Genomic DNA, 19308 nt, shown 5'->3' on the forward strand with positions numbered 1-19308 from the left:
ATAACGTTCATTCCCTGACTGGGAATCGAACCACGTGGCGGTGAAAGCACCGAATTCAAACCACCAGCCCACCGGGGAGTTCTCAACATTCCGCACCAGACACTGTGGAACTGATGCCATTTATTTCTCTTTCACTCTTTCGTGATTCATTCAGCTCTGTGTTTATTCTCAGGCCTCTGATCTCTCCATTCCTTTCAGCATTTGATTCCGGATATTCTTGCAGTTAAATTTGAATAAGACACCATATCTCACAGCCCCGGTATATTTGCTGTTTCTCTCTGCAGTTCTGTACAAAATCAAACTGTACGCAGATACCGACAGTGTGTCTCTCTCTCTCACTCCCCACAGAAGCAGCAGGAGATGCCACTTTAAACTGCCAGTTGCTTCAAACGATGCCCGATAGACCTGCGTTGTCTTGTAGCTTTCCCAGGAGCTACATTTGATTCGGTGCGTTAATTCTGGGAAATTGAATGATTTTCACCGGCAGCTTGTGGTAGTATATTACCTCACTTTCTATTTCGTGTATATGACTACTTGCACTTGGTGCTGTCATTGACTGAACATCACCTTTTGTCCCGATCGTAGTTCAAATAGAAAATGCGATTTTGTGCGAGCAGCTTGCCTGGCCCGAAAATGACAAGTGGGAAAGGCCGCGTTGGTCAGCTTGTTCACAGCAAAGAATGTTCAGCGTTACCTTGTGATCTAGTGTTTAGCATTGGGCGCTTTCATCGCCACGACAACAGTTCGATTGGTGTCTGTCTCAACATCTGCCGATTATACGCTCTACCAAAAGTATACTGTAATCAAATTGCTGATTTTTTCACTGTGAGGGCGAAGAGACATTAGTGGACATTAGTTCTGAATTCATCAGCTGGGTTGCAACTTTGCTTCTCCGACCGTCTCCGCCTTCCTATCTTTACACTTCTCTGCAGATTCAATCATTCTTGGCCGTTTAATAAAGCCTGAGAAGTCCATGAGGTGAAAACACAGAGAGTCAAGAGACAGATTAAAGGATAGAAACAAATGTCAAGTTCTGCGAACGAGCAAGAATTTAACATGGAGCTCGGGAGAGATTCCTTCAAATGTCTTGTAAGAGACTATTGGACACTCGTCCGCTGAAGTATCTGTTTGAAGGAGAGAAATGCGGTTGGTTAAATCTGGTTCATATTTATTTGAGCTTTAAACAACATTGAGAAACTGGACCTCGCTCAGAATCAATCGTCAAATATTCCAAAGCGAGAATCACACTCCAAGCCTAACAAGCCACCGGTAACAAACCACCGGTAATAAACCACCGGTAATAAACCACTGCAGCCACTGCAGAATTAAGTACCAGCCGCAGCCGATCGGCCATCCTTTCAGATCTCTTCGATCCATCCAATCACGTTTTCCATTCCAATGGAGAGAAATGTCGAGTTGCACACTAACTATTTCCTCCGTTCTCTTTCGCAAACATTTCAATGAACAAAACTTCACATGTCACCCAGGAAAAATAATTCAGTTCAACATCATTAGCTTCCGAAGGACCTGCGAGGACAGACTGACCAAACCTGCGTTCAGTCGTGAAGCTTGTGGGTGTGTTGTCACCCGAAGGGAGAGAGACAGGCCTGTGACAAAGGGCGAAGGCAGGAAATCAGAAATGTGGCCATTCAGGGCCATAAATGGGCAGACAGTCAGTCACAGTCATTGATTCTGACTCACGGCCCGGTCGTTGTTCAGTCAGTCGGGGAGCGAGGCCTGCAGCCAGCAAACAAAAAGCCTGCCCTGAGAATAAGGCAGAGACCCAATCAGACGCATAAACAGACAGACAGATAGACAGACAGACATCTGACTCAACGTCAAAACGCAGCGTGATCGAATCACGTTGCGGTGATATCATTTTCACAGTAGCTCAGGGTCCTGCCCACAGGTTTTATAGCGGGGCAGTGTTTTATGGATGGGCTGTTCATTGTTAGTAAAATAATATTGATCGGAATTTAATTTGTTACATTAAAGTGCTCTTTGTTTGTTAATTTTGATCTACATCCTCGACAGTATATACAGAAAAAAGTAACAATGTTTAAGGGATGTGGTTTATTCAATATTCGTTGCAAAACCCTGTCAGCTGGTGTAAAAATAAACACAAACTACCCAACACGCGGGTAAGCCCATGAAGCTAAGATGCATACATAACCGGTGAGCTCAGTTGTTTGGAGCGTGATGCTAATAACGCCAAGGACGCGGGTTCGATCCCCGTAAGGTTCCATTTGCAATATTTTGGCAACTTTTAAAAGTTTGGCAGACTTTACGAACAAGCGAATGCACACGAAATGTCATGAGGTCAATTTTTTGGAGTAACATCCATTAATATGTTTTCTGATCTATCTTTTTGAGGTCCAAAGTGGACGGCCTCAAACTTGCTTTCGTTGAAATCCATTTGCCGCAGTTTTGCCCATTCACTTAATCCAGTAATATCTCTCTGTAATCTCATTCTTCCATCCACACTGCTTATAATTCTGTCTATCTTTTTGTCATCGGCAAACTTGGATATGTGGTTCTCGATCCCCTCATCTAATATCAATGAGACCGCCTAAATTGGGGTAAATTCACATTCAGCTTCAATCTCCACATCATCTTGAGACATTTTATTTTCTCCGTGTGTGTTGCGCCTTGGAAACTTCTGCACTTTGTCCTCTGGAGCTCAAATATAATTCAATTCGAACAACTGCAAAGATGTCAGAATCCAATTGGTGACTTTTCACGAAAAAGCAGTAAGATAACAGGGCTCGTCCGGGATTTGAACCCGGGACCTCTCGCATATTCCATTAAAAAAACGCCCAAAGCGAGAACCATACCCCTACACCAACAAGCCGCTTGTTCGAAAGTCCTGCAGCCCGTCCAAAATTTCACCATAGTCTTCAGCCGATCGGCTATCCTTTCCAACCGCTTCTGTCCACCCAATCTGGTTTTCTATTCCAAAATACAGCAATATCAAGTTGTACACGACCTATTTCCAGTCACCAATATTAGCCTCTCTTTACTAAATTCGTTTACAATGTACGAATGTTTTTTCAAATAATACTTTTCAGAATTAGTTAATCTGAAGCTACATTGGCATCTGTCTCGGCATCGTCAGAGTATACAAGCTACCAGAGGTATACTTTACTCAAATTGCTGTTTTCTATCGCTGTGAGGGCGAAGAGACAAAAATGTGGAGACATTAGCTACGAATTTATCAGCTGGGTTGCACCTTTACTTTTCCGACCGTGTCAGTCTTTTTTTCCTTTACCTTTCCCTGCTGGTGTTGCAGGTTAGATAAGCTTCCACCGTTCCAGGAAGCGTGAGAAGTCCATCAGGGGACAACATGGAGACAAGAGACAAGGAGAGATAGAGAGATTCATGTAAATAAAGTCGCTTATAAATGGGTGGTTCTGCAAAGTAGCAGAATTTTAGTTGCAGATTGGGCACAATTCTTTCTTGATTATTTGAATTTTGCAAGAGTACATTGGGCACCCAATTAAAAGCGCCGGCCACGCTCGAGTATCTCTCATGCTCTGAGAGAGATAAATGAAGTGAATTAGATCCAGTTCATTCATTTGAGCATTGAACGGATCTTTAAACAATAATTCAGCGAGCAGAAATCAAACCTGCGAAGGAAAACTCCATTTGATCTTGAATTTAACGCTTCAACCACTCGGCGATCGCAGCGGCACATGGCAGTACTTGCATGGCGGTAGATGCCACTTTAAACTGCCAGTTGCTTCAAACGATGCCCGATAGACCGGCGTTGTCTTGTAGCTTTCCCAGGAGCTTCATTTGATTCGATGGGTCAAGTTTGGGAAATTGAATGATTTTCAGCGGCAGCTTGTGGTAGTATATTACCTCATTTTCATTACCGGTAATGAACCACTGCAGCCACTGCAGAATTCGGTGCCACTCACAGCCGATCGGCCATCCTTTGAGACCTCTTCTATCCATCCAATCACGTTTTCTATTCCGATGTAGAGAAATGTCGAGTTGCACACTAACTATTTCCTCCGTTCTCTTTCGCAAACATATCACTGAACCAAACTTCACAAGTCACTCAGGAAAAATAATTCAGTTGAAAATCATCAGCTTACGAAGGACCTGCGAGGACAGACTGACCAAACCTGCGTTCAGTCGTGAAGCTTGTGGGTGTGTTGTGATCCTAAGGGACAGAGACAGGCCTGCGACACAGAGCGAAAGCAGGAACTCAGAAATGTGGCCATAAATGGGCAGACAGTCAGTCACAGTCATTGATTCTGACACACGGCCCGGTAGTTGTTCAGTCAGTCGGGGAGCGAGGCCTGCAGCCAGCAAACAAAAAGCCTGGCCTGAGAATAAGGCAGAGACCCAATCAGACAGATAAACAGACAGACAGATAGACAGGCAGACATCTGACTCAACGTCAAAACGCAGCGTGATCGAATCACGTTGCGGTGATATCATTTTCACAGCAGCTCAGAGTCCTGCCCACAGGTTTTAGAGCGGGGCAGTGTTTTATGGATGGGCTGTTCATTGTTAGTAAAATAATATTGATGGGAATTTAATTTGTTGCATTAAAGTGCTCTTTGTTTGTTAATTTTGATCTACATCCTCGACAGTATATACATAAACAAGTAACAATGTTTAAGGGATGTGGTTTATTCAATATTCGTTGTAAATACCTGTCAGCTGGTGTAAAAATAAACACAAACTACCCGACACGCGGGTAAGCCCATAAAGCTAGGATGTATACATGGCCGGTTAGCTCAGTTGGTTAGAGCGTGGTGCTAATAACGCCAAGGTCGCGGGTTCGATCCCCGTACGGGCCATAAGGTTCCTATTGCAATATTTTGGTAACTTTTAAAAGTTTGGCAGACTTGAGAAACAAGCGAATCCACACAAAATGTCATGAGGTAAATTTTTTGGAGTAACATCCATTAATATGTTTTCTGATCTATCTTTTTGAGGTCCAAAGTGGACGGCCTCAAACTTGCTTACGTTGAAATCCATTTGCCGCAGTTTTGCCCATTCACTTCATCTTGTGAAATCTCGCTGCAATCTCATTCTTCCATCCACACTGCTTATAATTCTGTCTATCTTTGTGTCATCGGCAAACTTGGATATGTGGTTCTCGATCCCGTCATCTAATATCAATGAGACCGCCGAAATTGGGGGAAATTCACATTCAGCTTCAATCTCCACATCATCTTGAGACATTTTATTTACTCCGTGTGTGTTGCGCCTTGGAAACTTCTGCACTTTGTCCTCTGGAGCTCAAATATAATTCAATTCGAACAACTGCAAAGATGTCAGAATCCAATTGGTGACTTTTCACTAAAAAGCAGTGAGATAACAGGGCTCGTCCGGGATTTGAACCCGGGAACTCTCGCATATTCCATTAGAAAAACCCCCAAAGCGAGAATCATACCCCTAGACCAACGAGCCGCTTGCTAGAAAGCCCTGCAGCCGGTCTAAAATTTCACCATAGTCTTCAGCTGATCGGCTATCCTTTCCAACCGCTTCTGTCCACCCAATCTCGTTTTCTATTCCTATTTGCAGCAATATCAAGTTGTACACTACCTTATTCCAGTCACCAATATTAGCCTCTCATTACTAAATTCGTTTACAATGTACGACTTGTTTCTTCAAATAATACTTTTCAGAATTAGTTAATCTGAAGCTGCATTGGCATCTGTCTCGGCATCGTCAGAGTATACAAGCTACGATAAGTATATTTTACTCACATTGCTGTTTTCTTTCACTGTGAGGGCGAAGAGACAAAAATGTGGAGACATTAGCTACGAATTTATCAGCTGGGTTGCACCTTTACTTTTCCGACCGTCTCAATCTTTTTTTTCCTTTACCTTTCCCTGCTGGTGTTGCACGTTCGATCAGTCTTTACCGTTCCAGGAAGCCTGAGAAGTCCATCAGGGGACAACATCGAGACAAGAGACAAGGAGAGATCGTGAGATTCATGCAAATAAAGTCGCTTATAAATGGGTGGTTCTGCAAAGTAGCAGAATTTTAGTTGCAGATTGGGCAAGATTCTTTCTTGTGTATTTCAATTTTGCAAGAGTACATTGGGCACCCAATTAAAAGCGCCGGCCACGTTCGAGTATCTCTCATGCTCTGAGAGAGATAAATGAAGTGAGTTAGATCCAGTTCATTCATTTGAGCATTGAACGGATCTTTAAACAATAATTCAGCGAGCAGAAATCAAACCTGCGAAGGAAAACTCCATTTGATCTTGAATTTAACGCTTCAACCACTCGGCGATCGCAGCGGCACGTGGCAGTACTTACATGGCTGTAGATGCCACTTTAAACTGCCAGTTGCTTCAAACGATGCCCGATAGACCGGCGTTGTCTTGTAGCTTTCCCAGGAGCTTCATTTGATTCGGTGGGTCAAGTTTGGGAAATGGAATGATTTTCAGCGGCAGCTTGTGGTAGTTTCTTACCTCATTTTCATTACCGGTAATGAACCACTGCAGCCACTGCAGAATTCGGTGCCACCCACAGCCGATCGGCCATCCTTTCAGACCTCTTCTATCCATCCAATCACGTTTTCTATTCCGATGTAGAGAAATGTCGAGTTGCACACTAACTATTTCCTCCGTTCTCTTTCGCAAACATATCACTGAACAAAGCTTCACAAGTCACTCAGGAAAAATAATTCAGTTCAAAATCATTAGCTTCCGAAGGACCTGCGAGGACAGACTGACCAAACCTGCATTCAGTCGTGAAGCTTGTGGGTGTGTTGTGATCCGAAGGGACAGAGACAGGCCTGCGACACAGAGCGATTTGGAACACAGAAATGTGGCCATAAATGGGCAGACAGTCAGTCACAGTCATTGATTCTGACACACGGCCCGGTAGTTGTTCAGTCAGTCGGGGAGCGAGGCCTGCAGCCAGCAAACAAAAAACCTGGCCTGAGAATAAGGCAGAGACCCAATCAGACGGATAGACAGACAGACATGTGACTCAACGTCAAAACGCAGCGTGTTCGAATCACGTTGCGGTGATATCTTTTTCACAGTAGCTCAGGGTCCTGGCCACAGGCTTTTTTGCGGGGCAGTGTTTTATGGATGGGCTGTTCATTGTTCGTAAAATAATATTGATCGGAATTTAATTTGTTACATTAAATTGCTCTTTGTTTGTTAATTTTGATCTACATCCTCGACAGTATATACAGAAACAAGTAACAATGTTTAAGGGATGTGATTTATTCAATATTCGTTGTAAAACCCTGTCAGATGGTGTAAAAATAAACACAAACTACCCAACACGCGGGTAAGCCCATAAAGCTAAGCTGTATACATGGCCGGTTAGCTCAGTTGGTTAGAGCGTGGTGCTAATAACGCCAAGGTCGCGGGTTCGATCCCCGTACGGGCTATAAGGTTCCTGTTGCAATAATTTGGTAACTTTTAAAAGTTTGCCAGACTTGAGAAACAAGCGAATCCACACAAAATGTCATGTGGTCAATTTTTTGGAGTAACATCCATTAATATGTTTTCTCATCTATCTTTTTGAGGTCCAAAGTGGACGGCCTCAAACTTGCTTACGTTGAAATCCATTTGCCGCAGTTTTGCCCATTCACTTAATCTAGTGATATCTCTCTGTAATCTCATTCTTCCATCCACACTGCTTATAATTCTGTCTATCTTTGTGTCATCGGCAAACTTGGATATGTGGTTCTCGATCCCGTCATCTAATATCAATGAGACCGCCTAAATTGGGGTAAATTCACATTCAGCTTCAATCTCCACATCATCTTGAGACATTTTATTTACTCCGTGTGTGTTGCGCCTTGGAAACTTCTGCACTTTGTCCTCTGGAGCTCAAATATAATTCAATTCGAACAACTGCAAAGATGTCAGAATCCAATTGGTGACTTTTCACTAAAAAGCAGTGAGATAACAGGTCTCGACCGGGATTTGAACCCGGGAACTCTCGCATATTCCATTAGAAAAACACCCAAAGCGAGAATCATACCCCTAGACCAACGAGCCGCTTGCTAAAAAGCCCTGCAGCTGGTCTAAAATTTCACCATAGTCTTCAGCTGATCGGCTATCCTTTCCAACCGCTTCTGTCCACCCAATCTCGTTTTCTATTCCTATTTGCAGCAATATCAAGTTGTACACTACCTTATTCCAGTCACCAATATTAGCCTCTCATTACTAAATTCGTTTACAATGTACGACTTGTTTCTTCAAATAATACTTTTCAGAATTAGTTAATCTGAAGCTGCATTGGCATCTGTCTCGGCATCGTCAGAGTATACAAGCTACGATAAGTATATTTTACTCACATTGCTGTTTTCTTTCACTGTGAGGGCGAAGAGACAAAAATGTGGAGACATTAGCTACGAATTTATCAGCTGGGTTGCACCTTTACTTTTCCGACCGTCTCAATCTTTTTTTTCCTTTACCTTTCCCTGCTGGTGTTGCACGTTCGATCAGTCTTTACCGTTCCAGGAAGCCTGAGAAGTCCATCAGGGGACAACATCGAGACAAGAGACAAGGAGAGATCGTGAGATTCATGCAAATAAAGTCGCTTATAAATGGGTGGTTCTGCAAAGTAGCAGAATTTTAGTTGCAGATTGGGCAAGATTCTTTCTTGTGTATTTCAATTTTGCAAGAGTACATTGGGCACCCAATTAAAAGCGCCGGCCACGTTCGAGTATCTCTCATGCTCTGAGAGAGATAAATGAAGTGAGTTAGATCCAGTTCATTCATTTGAGCATTGAACGGATCTTTAAACAATAATTCAGCGAGCAGAAATCAAACCTGCGAAGGAAAACTCCATTTGATCTTGAATTTAACGCTTCAACCACTCGGCGATCGCAGCGGCACATGGCAGTACTTGCATGCATGGCTGTAGATGCTACTTTAAACTGCCAGTTGCTTCAAACGATGCCCGATAGACCGGCGTTGTCTTGTAGCTTTCCCAGCAGCTTCATTTGATTCGGTGGGTCAAGTTTGGGAAATTGAATGATTTTCACCGGCAGCTTGTGGTAGTATATTACCTCATTTTCATTACCGGTAATGAACGACTGCAGCCACTGCAGAATTCGGTGCCACCCACAGCCGATCGGCCATCCTTTCAGACCTCTTCTATCCATCCAATCACGTTTTCTATTCCGATGTAGAGAAATGTCGAGTTGCACACTAACTATTTCCTCCGTTCTCTTTCGCAAACATATCACTGAACCAAACTTCACAAGTCACTCAGGAAAAATAATTCAGTTCAAAATCATTAGCTTCCGAAGGACCTGCGAGGACAGACTGTCCAAACCTGCGTTCAATCGTGAAGCTTGTGGGTGTGTTGTGATCCTAAGGGACAGAGACAGGCCTGCGACACAGAGCGAAGGCAGGAACTCAGAAATGTGGCCATAAATGGGCAGACAGTCAGTCACAGTCATTGATGCTGACACACGGCCCGGTAGTTGTTCAGTCAGTCGGGGAGCGAGGCCTGCAGCCAGCAAACAAAAAGCCTGGCCTGAGAATAAGGCCGAGACCCAATCAGACGGATAAACAGACAGACAGATAGACAGACAGACATCTGACTCAACGTCAAAACGCAGCGTGATCGAATCACGTTGCGGTGATATCATTTTCACAGCAGCTCAGGGTCCTGCCCACAGGTTTTCTTGCGGGGCAGTGTTTTATGGATGGGCTGTTGATTGTTAGTAAAATAATATTGATCGGAATTTAATTTGTTACATTAAAGTGCTCTTTGTTTGTTAATTTTGATCTACATCCTCGACAGTATATACAGAAACAAGTAACAATGTTTAAGGGATGTGGTTGATTCAATATTCGTTGTAAAACCCTGTCAGCTGGTGTAAAAATAAACACAAACTACCCAACACGCGGGTAAGCCCATAAAGCTAAGATGTCTACATGGCCGGTTAGCTCAGTTGGTTAGAGCGTGGTGCTAATAACGCCAAGATCGCGGGTTCGATCCCCGTACGGGCCATAAGGTTCCAATTGCAATATTTTGGTAACTTTTAAAAGTTTGGCAGACTTGAGAAACAAGCGAATCCACACAAAATGTCATGAGGTCAATTTTTTGGAGTAACATCCATTAATATGTTTTCTGATCTATCTTTTTGAGGTCCAAAGTGGACGGCCTCAAACTTGCTTACGTTGAAATCCATTTGCCGCAGTTTTGCCCATTCACTTAATCTAGTAATATCTCTCTGTAATCTCATTCTTCCATCCACACTGCTTATAATTCTGTCTATCTTTGTGTCATCGGCAAACTTGGATATGTGGTTCTCGATCCCGTCATCTAATATCAATGAGACCGCCTCAATTGGGGTAAATTCACATTCAGCTTCAATCTCCACATCATCTTGAGACATTTTATTTACTCCGTGTGTGTTGCGCCTTGGAAACTTCTGCACTTTGTCCTCTGGAGCTCAAATATAATTCAATTCGAACAACTGCAAAGATGTCAGAATCCAATTGGTGACTTTTCACTAAAAAGCAGTGAGATAACAGGGCTCGTCCGGGATTTGAACCCGGGACCTCTCGCATATTCCATTAGAAAAACGCCCAAAGCGAGAATCATACCCCTAGACCAACGAGCCGCTTGTTAGAAAGCCCTGCAGCCGGTCTAAAATTTCACCATAGTCTTCAGCCGATCGGCTATCCTTTCCAACCGCTTCTGTCCACCCAATCTCGTTTTCTATTCCAAAATACAGCAATATCAAGTTGTACACGACCTATTTCCAGTCACCAATATTAGCCTCTCTTTACTAAATTCGTTTACATTGTACGACTTGTTTTTTCAAATAATACTTTTCAGAATTAGTTCATCTGAAGCTACATTGGCATCTGTCTCGGCATCGTCAGAGTATACAAGCTATCATAAGTATATTTTACTCAGATTGCTGTTTTCTTTCACTGTGAGGGCGAAGAGACAAAAATGTGGAGACATTTGCTACGAATTTATCAGCTGGGTTGCACCTTTACTTTTCCGACCTTCTCAGTCTTTTTTTCCTTCACCTTTCCCTGCTGGTGTTGCAGGTTCGATCAGCCTTTACCGTTCCAGGAAGCCTGAGAAGTCCATCAGGGGACAACATAGAGACAAGAGACAAGGAGAGATAGAGAGATTCATGTAAATAAAGTCGCTTATAAATGGGTGGTTCTGCAAAGTAGCAGAATTTTAGTTGCAGATTGGGCAAGATTCTTTCTTGTGTATTTGAATTTTGCAAGAGTACATTGGGCACCCAATTAAAAGCGCCGGCCACGCTCGAGTATCTCTCATGCTCTGAGAGAGATAAATGAAGTGAGTTAGATCCAGTTCATTCATTTGAGCATTGAACGGATCTTTAAACAATAATTCAGCGAGCAGAAATCAAACCTGCGAAGGAAAACTCCATTTGATCTTGAATTTAACGCTTCAACCACTCGGCGATCGCAGCGGCACATGGCAGTACTTGCATGGCTGTAGATGCCACTTTAAACTGCCAGTTGCTTCAAACGATGCCCGATAGACCGGCGTTGTCTTGTAGCTTTCCCAGCAGCTTCATTTGATTCGGTGGGTCAAGTTTGGGAAATTGAATGATTTTCACCGGCAGCTTGTGGTAGTATATTACCTCATTTTCACTACCGGTAATGAACCACTGCAGCCACTGCAGAATTCGCTGCCACCCACAGCCGATCGGCCATCCTTTCAGACCTCTTCTATCCATCCAATCACGTTTTCTATTCCGATGTAGAGAAATGGCGAATTGCACACGAACTGTTTCCTCCGTTCTCTTTCGCAAACATATCACTGAACAAAACTTCACAAGACACTCAGGAAAAATAATTCAGTTCAAAATCATTAGCTTCCGAAGGACCTGCGAGGACAGAATGACCAAACCTGCGTTCAGTCGTGAAGCTTGTGGGTGTGTTGTGATCCTAAGGGACAGAGACAGGCCTGCGACACAGAGCGAAGGCAGGAACTCAGAAATGTGGCCATAAATGGGCAGACAGTCAGTCACAGTCATTGATTCTGACACACGGCCCGGCATTTGTTCAGTCAGTCGGGGAGCGAGGCCTGCAGCCAGTAAACAAAAAGCCTGGCCTGAGAATAAGGCCGAGACCCAATCAGACGGATAAACAGACAGACAGATAGACAGACAGACATCTGACTCAACGTCAAAACGCAGCGTGATGGAATCACGTTGCGGTGATATCATTTTCACAGTCGCTCAGGGTCCTGCCCACAGGTTTTATCGCGGGGCAGTGTTTTATGGATGGGCTGTTGATTGTTAGTAAAATAATATTGATCGGAATTTAATTTGTTACATTAAAGTGCTCTTTGTTTGTTAATTTTGATCAAGATCATCGACAATGTATGCAGAAACAAGTAACAATGTTAAAGGGATGTGGTGTTATCAACATTCGTCCAAAAACCGTGTCAGCCGGTGTAAAAATAAACACAAACTACCCAACACGTGGGTAAGCCCATAAAGCTAAGATGTATACATGGCCGGTTAGCTCAGTTGGTTCGAGCGTGGGGCGAATAACGCCAAGGTCGCGGATTCGATCCCCGAACTGGCCATAAGGTTCCTATTGCAATATTTCGGTAACTTTTCAAAGTTTGGCAGACTTCAGAAACAAGCGAATCCACACAAAATGTCATAAGGTTAATTTTTTGGAGTGACATCCATTAATATGTTTTGTGATCTATCTTTTTGAGGTCCAAAGTGGACGGCCTCAAACTTGCTTGCGTTGAAATCGATTTGCCGCAGTTTTGCCCATTCACTTAATCGAGTAATATCTCTCTGTAATCTCATTCTTCCATCCACACTGCTTATAATTCTGTCTATCTTTGTGTCATCTCTCTCTATGTTGGCGGAATCCATAATGAGGTGTTTTAATCTTGAAATTGGAGACAGACCAATCAGGCAAGAAATCAGGAATTACTTTAGCAAACAAAATACGGCCGAAAGCTGGAACTCTCTCGGCCAAAAGGATGTGGATTGTGGCTCAATTCAAATTTTCAAGACTGATATTGGTCGATCATTTCTCGGTTTGGGTTCCAAGGGATTTGTGTCCAAGGCGGGGAAGGAGAGTTGAGTTGCAGATCACGTCATGATCGAATTGAATGGCACAGCAGGAAGAGGGGCTGAATGGCCCTCTCCTGTTCCGATGTTCCTTTTCAGCTCAGCGTGGTGCTGAATGACGTGCAAAAGGCATCAGACTGACTCCAGAATGAAAATCAGGTGCACAGAAGGAGAAACCCTGAGATTGCAGAACGAACTGAACCCCTGCAGCAAAGCCAACAGCTGTCTCTCTACAATAATAGAATGGGAAAAATTTTAGCAACCAGCCCGGCTAGCTCAGTCGGTAGAGCATGAGACTCTTAATCTCAGGGTCGTGGGTTCGAGCCCCACTTTGGGCACATTTGTGTTCTACTTTTCACAATGGGTAATAAAATTTTCAAATTGCAACCTCTTTTCTCGAGTTCATGAAATCCAGTTAAAAAACAGACACAACACTGAGCTGTGTGAAATGAAACCTTGAGCGTTGCCAAATATCCAGTCCCTCCCGATTCTACCTTCTCATTCCCTCCAGATGGGACACGGCAGATTATCGGTTCAATCGGCTTCATTTATTGCTGTTATAAAAAATGTTGAAGGTTAGAAATTGTAACATTTAGAAGATGACATCTCTGGATCCATTCGCCTCTCTGATACATCTTGAGCCCCCCTTACCCTCTTTGATTCTCGCTGAGCTCCTTAACTTCTCTGATACACTCTGTCTCTGACCTCAGAGAGTCCATGATCATCTTTGAACCTTGTCAGCGTTCTTTACCTTCTCTCATACCCACTGAGTGCCCCTTACACAGATCTGCCCTGAGCCCCCTTACACTCTCTCAGACTCGGCAGTCCTTCCCCTCTCTCAGTTCTTAATGTACTCTCCGATGCCCTCTGACAGTCCCTTCCCTTCTCTGAGCCCCCTGACACTTTCTGATGACATCTGACTATCCCTTCCCCGCTCTGAGATCCCCTTACACTCTCTGATACCCTCTGACAGTCCCTTCCCCTCTCTGAGATCCCCTTGCCCCGATGGATCGCCACTAAGAAGCCATTAGGCTCCCTGATACATTCTCAGAACCCATTACCCTCCCTGATATCCAAGTGCGATGTAATTTTACAGGTGGATCGACCGGTCTGTGTTGAGGATGAGATCCAGGATTTGTTCGGTCGCTGCTCCTTCGGACTCTCGGAATCTGAGAGATCTATCGGCGATCGGTACCGATCTGCTACTATAAACTGGGTGTGGGTGTATGAGCGCGCTGTTGCTTTATAAACCGAATGAGTTTATATATGAGAGCGATGTTTATATGTGAACTGTGGGTGTAAAAATATGAGTGCGATGTTTATATATGAACTGTGGGTGAGTATATATGAATGCGATGTTTATATGTGAACTGTGAGTGAGTATAAATGAGCCACAGCAATGTGGTTGATTCTTAATTGCCCTCTGAAAAGGCCTAGCAAGCCACTCAGTTGTAAAATCTCGCTAATAAAAGTCATAATAAGAATAAAACCGGACGGACCACCCGGCATCGGACCACTAGGCGCCTGCTCTCCGATCGCCGGCGAATTGGTGGAATATCAGCCGTGCTCAGCTGATAGCAGCAAATAAGAGACACATTCGAAACCTGGCAATGTGAGACAATGAATGTTAAGGTAACAGTTACCCCCTTCTCTCTGTGAGTGGACTTGAACCACCAACCATTATCAATAAGCAATTGTGCGACAGAAACACAATGCCTTACGAACTGAACCATTAATTTTCGGAGCGAAAGCTTCAGCTTGCAGCGATAAATATAACTGCTGTCTTATCATCAGTTTACTTTTCAAAAATAAAGGCTGTGCAGCTTGCACGATTGAAAATCGGTGCTGTCATATTTCTGAACTTCAAACTCCCCTTGCCCCTAAATGCCTCTGTGTTGGAAGACTCAGTCACCCAGTGATGGACAGCATTGATCTTTCGAGCTGTGATTCACCATCCTCCATTTCAGTAATTTTCAGGTTTGCTGAAAATAAGATGAGTTGAAATGAGCAAGTCCAACGAACCGGCCTTTTACGCTACACAGCATCTATAAAGTTGTCTCTTGCACTCACAGTGAAGCGGACCGTAGTTTTCACTTTTAAACCAGTGGTTGTAATGTTAAGAAAAAAATGTGTCCGAGAAAGACTGGATTTCAGAGGGTGACTCCGGGCCACAGTAAAGTTCAGTTAAAATTTATGATTGCCGAGCAGCTGAACAGTGGATATGGAACTCCTGTGAGACTGCACTGTGCGCTGTCCAGATCTGCTTGGATCCATATTCCTTCAACTCATCACGAATAGGGACAGTTCGACTCCAAGTTCCTTTTCCCTGGCGCTTGTGATATTGCAAAAATTGGATAAGACCCGTGCCTGATCCAAGCTCGTCACTTACACGCTGACAGATACAAAGCGGCGACAGTGAGCTTCGGTGAGATGAAAGCCGAGGCCGATTTCACGGTCGAATGTAATAGCCAACAAAACCCATTCAAAGCAAGTGCAGGTCACTGAGGTGCCTTTAAAGTTCTGATTGTTTGCACTGAACTTCTTCCCAAAGCGTTTGAGATTCACGTGGGGCGATTTGGGGACTTCTTTTCATTTTATGCAAAAGTTTCAACTGAAGTTCAATGTCAAAAGCCCTGGGACCACTGTTGTTCTCAATTTATCGGTGCTGGGACCACTGTTGTTCTCAATTTATCGGTGCTGGGACCATTGTTGTTCACAATTTTTCTGTGCTGGGACCGTTGTTGTTCACAGTTTATTGGTGCTGGGACAGTTGTTGTTCACAGTTTATCGGTGCAGGGACCACTGTTGTTCACAATTTATCGGTGCTGGGACGATTGTTGTTCACAATTTATCGGTGCTGGCGCCACTGTTGTTCACAATTTATCGGTGCTGGCGCCACTGTTGTTCACAATTTGCATTAATGATTTGGACACGGAAATCGGAAGTACAATTTCAAAATTTGCGGACGACACCTAATTGGGTGCTGTAGTTAATACAAAAGAAAAATGCGAAAAATACAGGAAGACATTAGTAAACTTGCAGAATGGGCGTGCAAATGGCATATTAATTTCAATATAGTTAAGTGTGAGGGGGTGCATTTTGGTAGAAAGAATAAGTAGGCCACATACTGCTGGATAATAAGAGTCGAAATGGAGGAGAGGAGCAAAGGGATCTATGGGTACATAGACAAATCATTAAAAGTCACGACGCAGGTTAATAAGGCTATAAGGAAACAAACCAAGCACCGGGGTTCCTTTCTAGAGGGATAGAATTGAAAAGCAGAGAAGTTATATTAAACTTTCAGTGAGCCTAGGTTAGACAACATTTGGAGTGCTGGCTACAGTTCAGGTCTCCATATAATAAGAAGGATATAGGGGTAATGGGGAAGGTGCAATAAGATTCACAAGGATGCTACCAGGGCTGAGAGGATATACTTATCAGGAAAGGCTGAACAGGCTAAGGCTCTTTTCTCTAGAAAAGCGAAGGCCGAGATGTGACCTGATAGAAGTAATGAAGATAATGAAATGGTTTGATACGGTAGACATGGAGAAAATCTTTCCACTTGCCTTGTGGAGGTGTCCAAAACTAGTGATCATAAGTATAAGATAGTCACTGATAAATCCAATAGTCAATTCAGGATAAACTTCTTTACCCAGGCTGTGGTCGAAATGTGGAGCACGCTAGCACAAAGAGTAGTTGAGACAAACAGCACAGATATATTTAAAGGAAAACTAGTTAAGCACACAAAGGAGAAAGGAATAGAAGGATATGCTGATCGGGATGGATGTGGAAGGGTGAGAGAAGGCTCGTGTGGTGCATCAACGCCAGCATTGACAAGTTGGGCCGAATGGCCTGTTTCGGTGCTGTCGACTCTATGTAAAAGTCGAGGGCAGAAAGAGACACCTCCCTGAAACTGGGGAACTCGGGAGACAGACTTTGGAGTAAGGTTCTGTATAATTAGAATGAGCAAATAAAACATTCATTCTGGAACATCCAGAATCCGATCAACTCTAAAAACAACTGTTAGCCCCGCGTGATTTGAACACGCAGCTTTCCTGTGACACAATAATAATGTAGATGGAAGCAGGAAGTTGAAAAGTGACGTTGACAGATTAAGAGAGTGGGCAAAACTGCGGCAAATAGAGTTCAATGTGGGAAAGTGCGAGGTCATCCACTTTTGTCCGAAGAAAGATAGATCAGAGTATTTTCTGAATGACGAGAAGCTAGGAATTGTGGCGGAGTCGACAGATTTAGGGGTTTATTTACAGAAACCACTGCCAACGAGCGTGCAGGTACAAAACATAATTCAGATCAATAACGGACTATTTGAATGGTTCGTTAGCTCACGTGATTAGTCAAAATCGCGGGTTTGATCCCTGTGCGGGCAATCAGAAGCTCACTGTATTTGTTCCGGTTTTTTGCAACTCTTAAAATCCAACCTTTACAAGCAAATCCACACTCCGAGTCAAGGGAATTTTTCTGGTTAACATCGATTGCATCTTTGCCCCCGGGGCGGAAAAAACAGATCATTCTTTTTATTTGTCTTCCTCTGGTTTGCAGATAAACGTTTAACTCGCGGCCTGTTCCCATTAATGGCCAGAAGCAGTAACAGACAGGCAGAGCGGGTCTGACCGTCCCGAGATCTGGAAAAGACATCAGTTTAGGACAAATGCATCAAATAAAATGGTCACCTGGAACCGGGGGAGACAAAACCAAGAGAAAAAGGCAGAGGGGAATCGAGAAATAAAAGCTAAAGGAATACGATCGAAATTTTCCCAAACTTCATTCCTTTCTATTCCATCCTCAATCCTTCAGTGGCGGATATAAAATATCACTGTAAATAAATGCAAGAATCGACCCAAATCTGATTCTGGGGAATGAGATGGGCCCAGTGGAGCAAATGTCAGTGGGGGAACGTTTAGGGAACAGCGATCATAGTATCATAAGGTTTAGAATCCATAATGTTTATGGAAAAGGACAAGGAGCAATCTAGAGTAAAATTAGTTAATTGAGGAGGACCAATGTCAGTGGGTTGAGAACGGATCTGGCCAGGGTAAATTGGAATCAAAGATTGGCAGGCAAAACTGTAACTGAACAATGGGCGTCCTTAAAAGAAGTGATGGTTCAGGTACAGTCTAGGTACATTCCCACGAGGGGGAAAAGTAGGGCAAATAAAGCCAGAGCTCCCTGGATGACGAAAGAGACAAAGAGTAAGGTGAAACAGAAAAAAAGAGGCGCAGGACAGATGTCAGGTTGATAATACAAGTGAGAACTCGGCAGAGTGTAGAGAGTTCAGAGGGGAACTGAAAAGTGAAAAAGGGGCATAGAGTATGAGTATAGACTGGTGGCTAACATAAAAGGGAATCCAAAAGTCTTCTTTTGGCACATGAACAGTAAACGGGGAGGAAGAGGAGGGGTGGGACCGATGAGGGACCAAAAAGGAGAGCTACGCATGGAGGCAAAGGGCATGGCTGTGGTACTGAATGAGTACGTTGCATTTGTCTTTACCAAGGAAGAAGATGCTGCCAAGTTACAGTAAAAGAAGGAGTTGAGATAGGAGGCGGGCTATAAATTGTTAAAGAAGAGGTATTAGAAAGGCCAGCTGTACTTAAAGTAGATCAGTCACCTGGTCCGGATGGGATGTATCCAAGGTTGCTGAGGGAATGAAGGGTGGAAATTGTGGAGGTACTGGCCATAATCTTCCAATCATCCTTAGATACGGGGGTGGTGCCAGAGGACTGGAGAATTGCAAATATTACACCCTTGTTCAAAAAGGCGTGTATGGAAAAACCCAGGAACCACAGGCCAGTCACTTTAACCTCGGTGAAGGGGAAACTTTTAGAAACGATAATCCGAGACAAAGTTAATCGTCACTTGGACAAGTGTGGATTAATTAAGGAAAGCAGCACGGATTTGTTGAAGGCAAATCGTGTTTAACTAACTTGATTGAGTTTTTTGTTGAAGTAAGAGAGAGAGTCTATGAGGGCGATGTGGTTGACATGATATGTATGGACTACCAATAGGCGTTTGATAAAGTGTTGTATAATAGGCTTGTCATCAAAGTTGAAGCCCATGGAATAAAAGGGGCTGTGACCGTATGAAATTGGCTAAGTGACAGTAAACAGAGAGCAGTGGTGAACGGTTGTTTATCAGACTGGAGGGAGGTCTACAGTCGTGTTCCCCACGGGCCGGTACTCGGACGACTGCTTTTCTTGATATATATTAATGACTTGGACTTTGGTGTACAGGGCACAAATTCAA

The 19308-nt window shown here is 43.6% G+C and overlaps 6 non-coding genes across 6 annotated transcripts; 4 read left to right on the plus strand and 2 right to left on the minus strand.

Moving 5' to 3' along the window:
• Positions 1-4740: 4740 nt before the first annotated feature.
• Positions 4741-4814, plus strand: trnai-aau (transfer RNA isoleucine (anticodon AAU)). The gene has a single exon. It is a non-coding gene; the product is annotated as a tRNA-Ile (tRNA).
• Positions 4815-5340: 526 nt separating this feature from the next.
• trnap-ugg (transfer RNA proline (anticodon UGG)) lies at positions 5341-5430 on the minus strand. Its single transcript is given in 2 exon segments — positions 5341-5376; positions 5395-5430. It is a non-coding gene; the product is annotated as a tRNA-Pro (tRNA).
• A 1873-nt stretch (positions 5431-7303) lies between these two features.
• trnai-aau (transfer RNA isoleucine (anticodon AAU)) lies at positions 7304-7377 on the plus strand. The gene has a single exon. It is a non-coding gene; the product is annotated as a tRNA-Ile (tRNA).
• Positions 7378-9888: 2511 nt separating this feature from the next.
• Positions 9889-9962, plus strand: trnai-aau (transfer RNA isoleucine (anticodon AAU)). The gene has a single exon. It is a non-coding gene; the product is annotated as a tRNA-Ile (tRNA).
• Positions 9963-10488: 526 nt separating this feature from the next.
• On the minus strand, positions 10489-10578 carry trnap-ugg (transfer RNA proline (anticodon UGG)). The gene is given in 2 exon segments: positions 10489-10524; positions 10543-10578. It is a non-coding gene; the product is annotated as a tRNA-Pro (tRNA).
• Positions 10579-13312: 2734 nt separating this feature from the next.
• trnak-cuu (transfer RNA lysine (anticodon CUU)) lies at positions 13313-13385 on the plus strand. Its single transcript has one exon. It is a non-coding gene; the product is annotated as a tRNA-Lys (tRNA).
• The last annotated feature ends 5923 nt before the right edge of the window (positions 13386-19308 follow it).

The sequence above is a fragment of the Heptranchias perlo genome, chromosome 20, assembly GCF_035084215.1.
Source record: "Heptranchias perlo isolate sHepPer1 chromosome 20, sHepPer1.hap1, whole genome shotgun sequence".
Lineage (NCBI taxonomy): Eukaryota > Metazoa > Chordata > Chondrichthyes > Hexanchiformes > Hexanchidae > Heptranchias > Heptranchias perlo.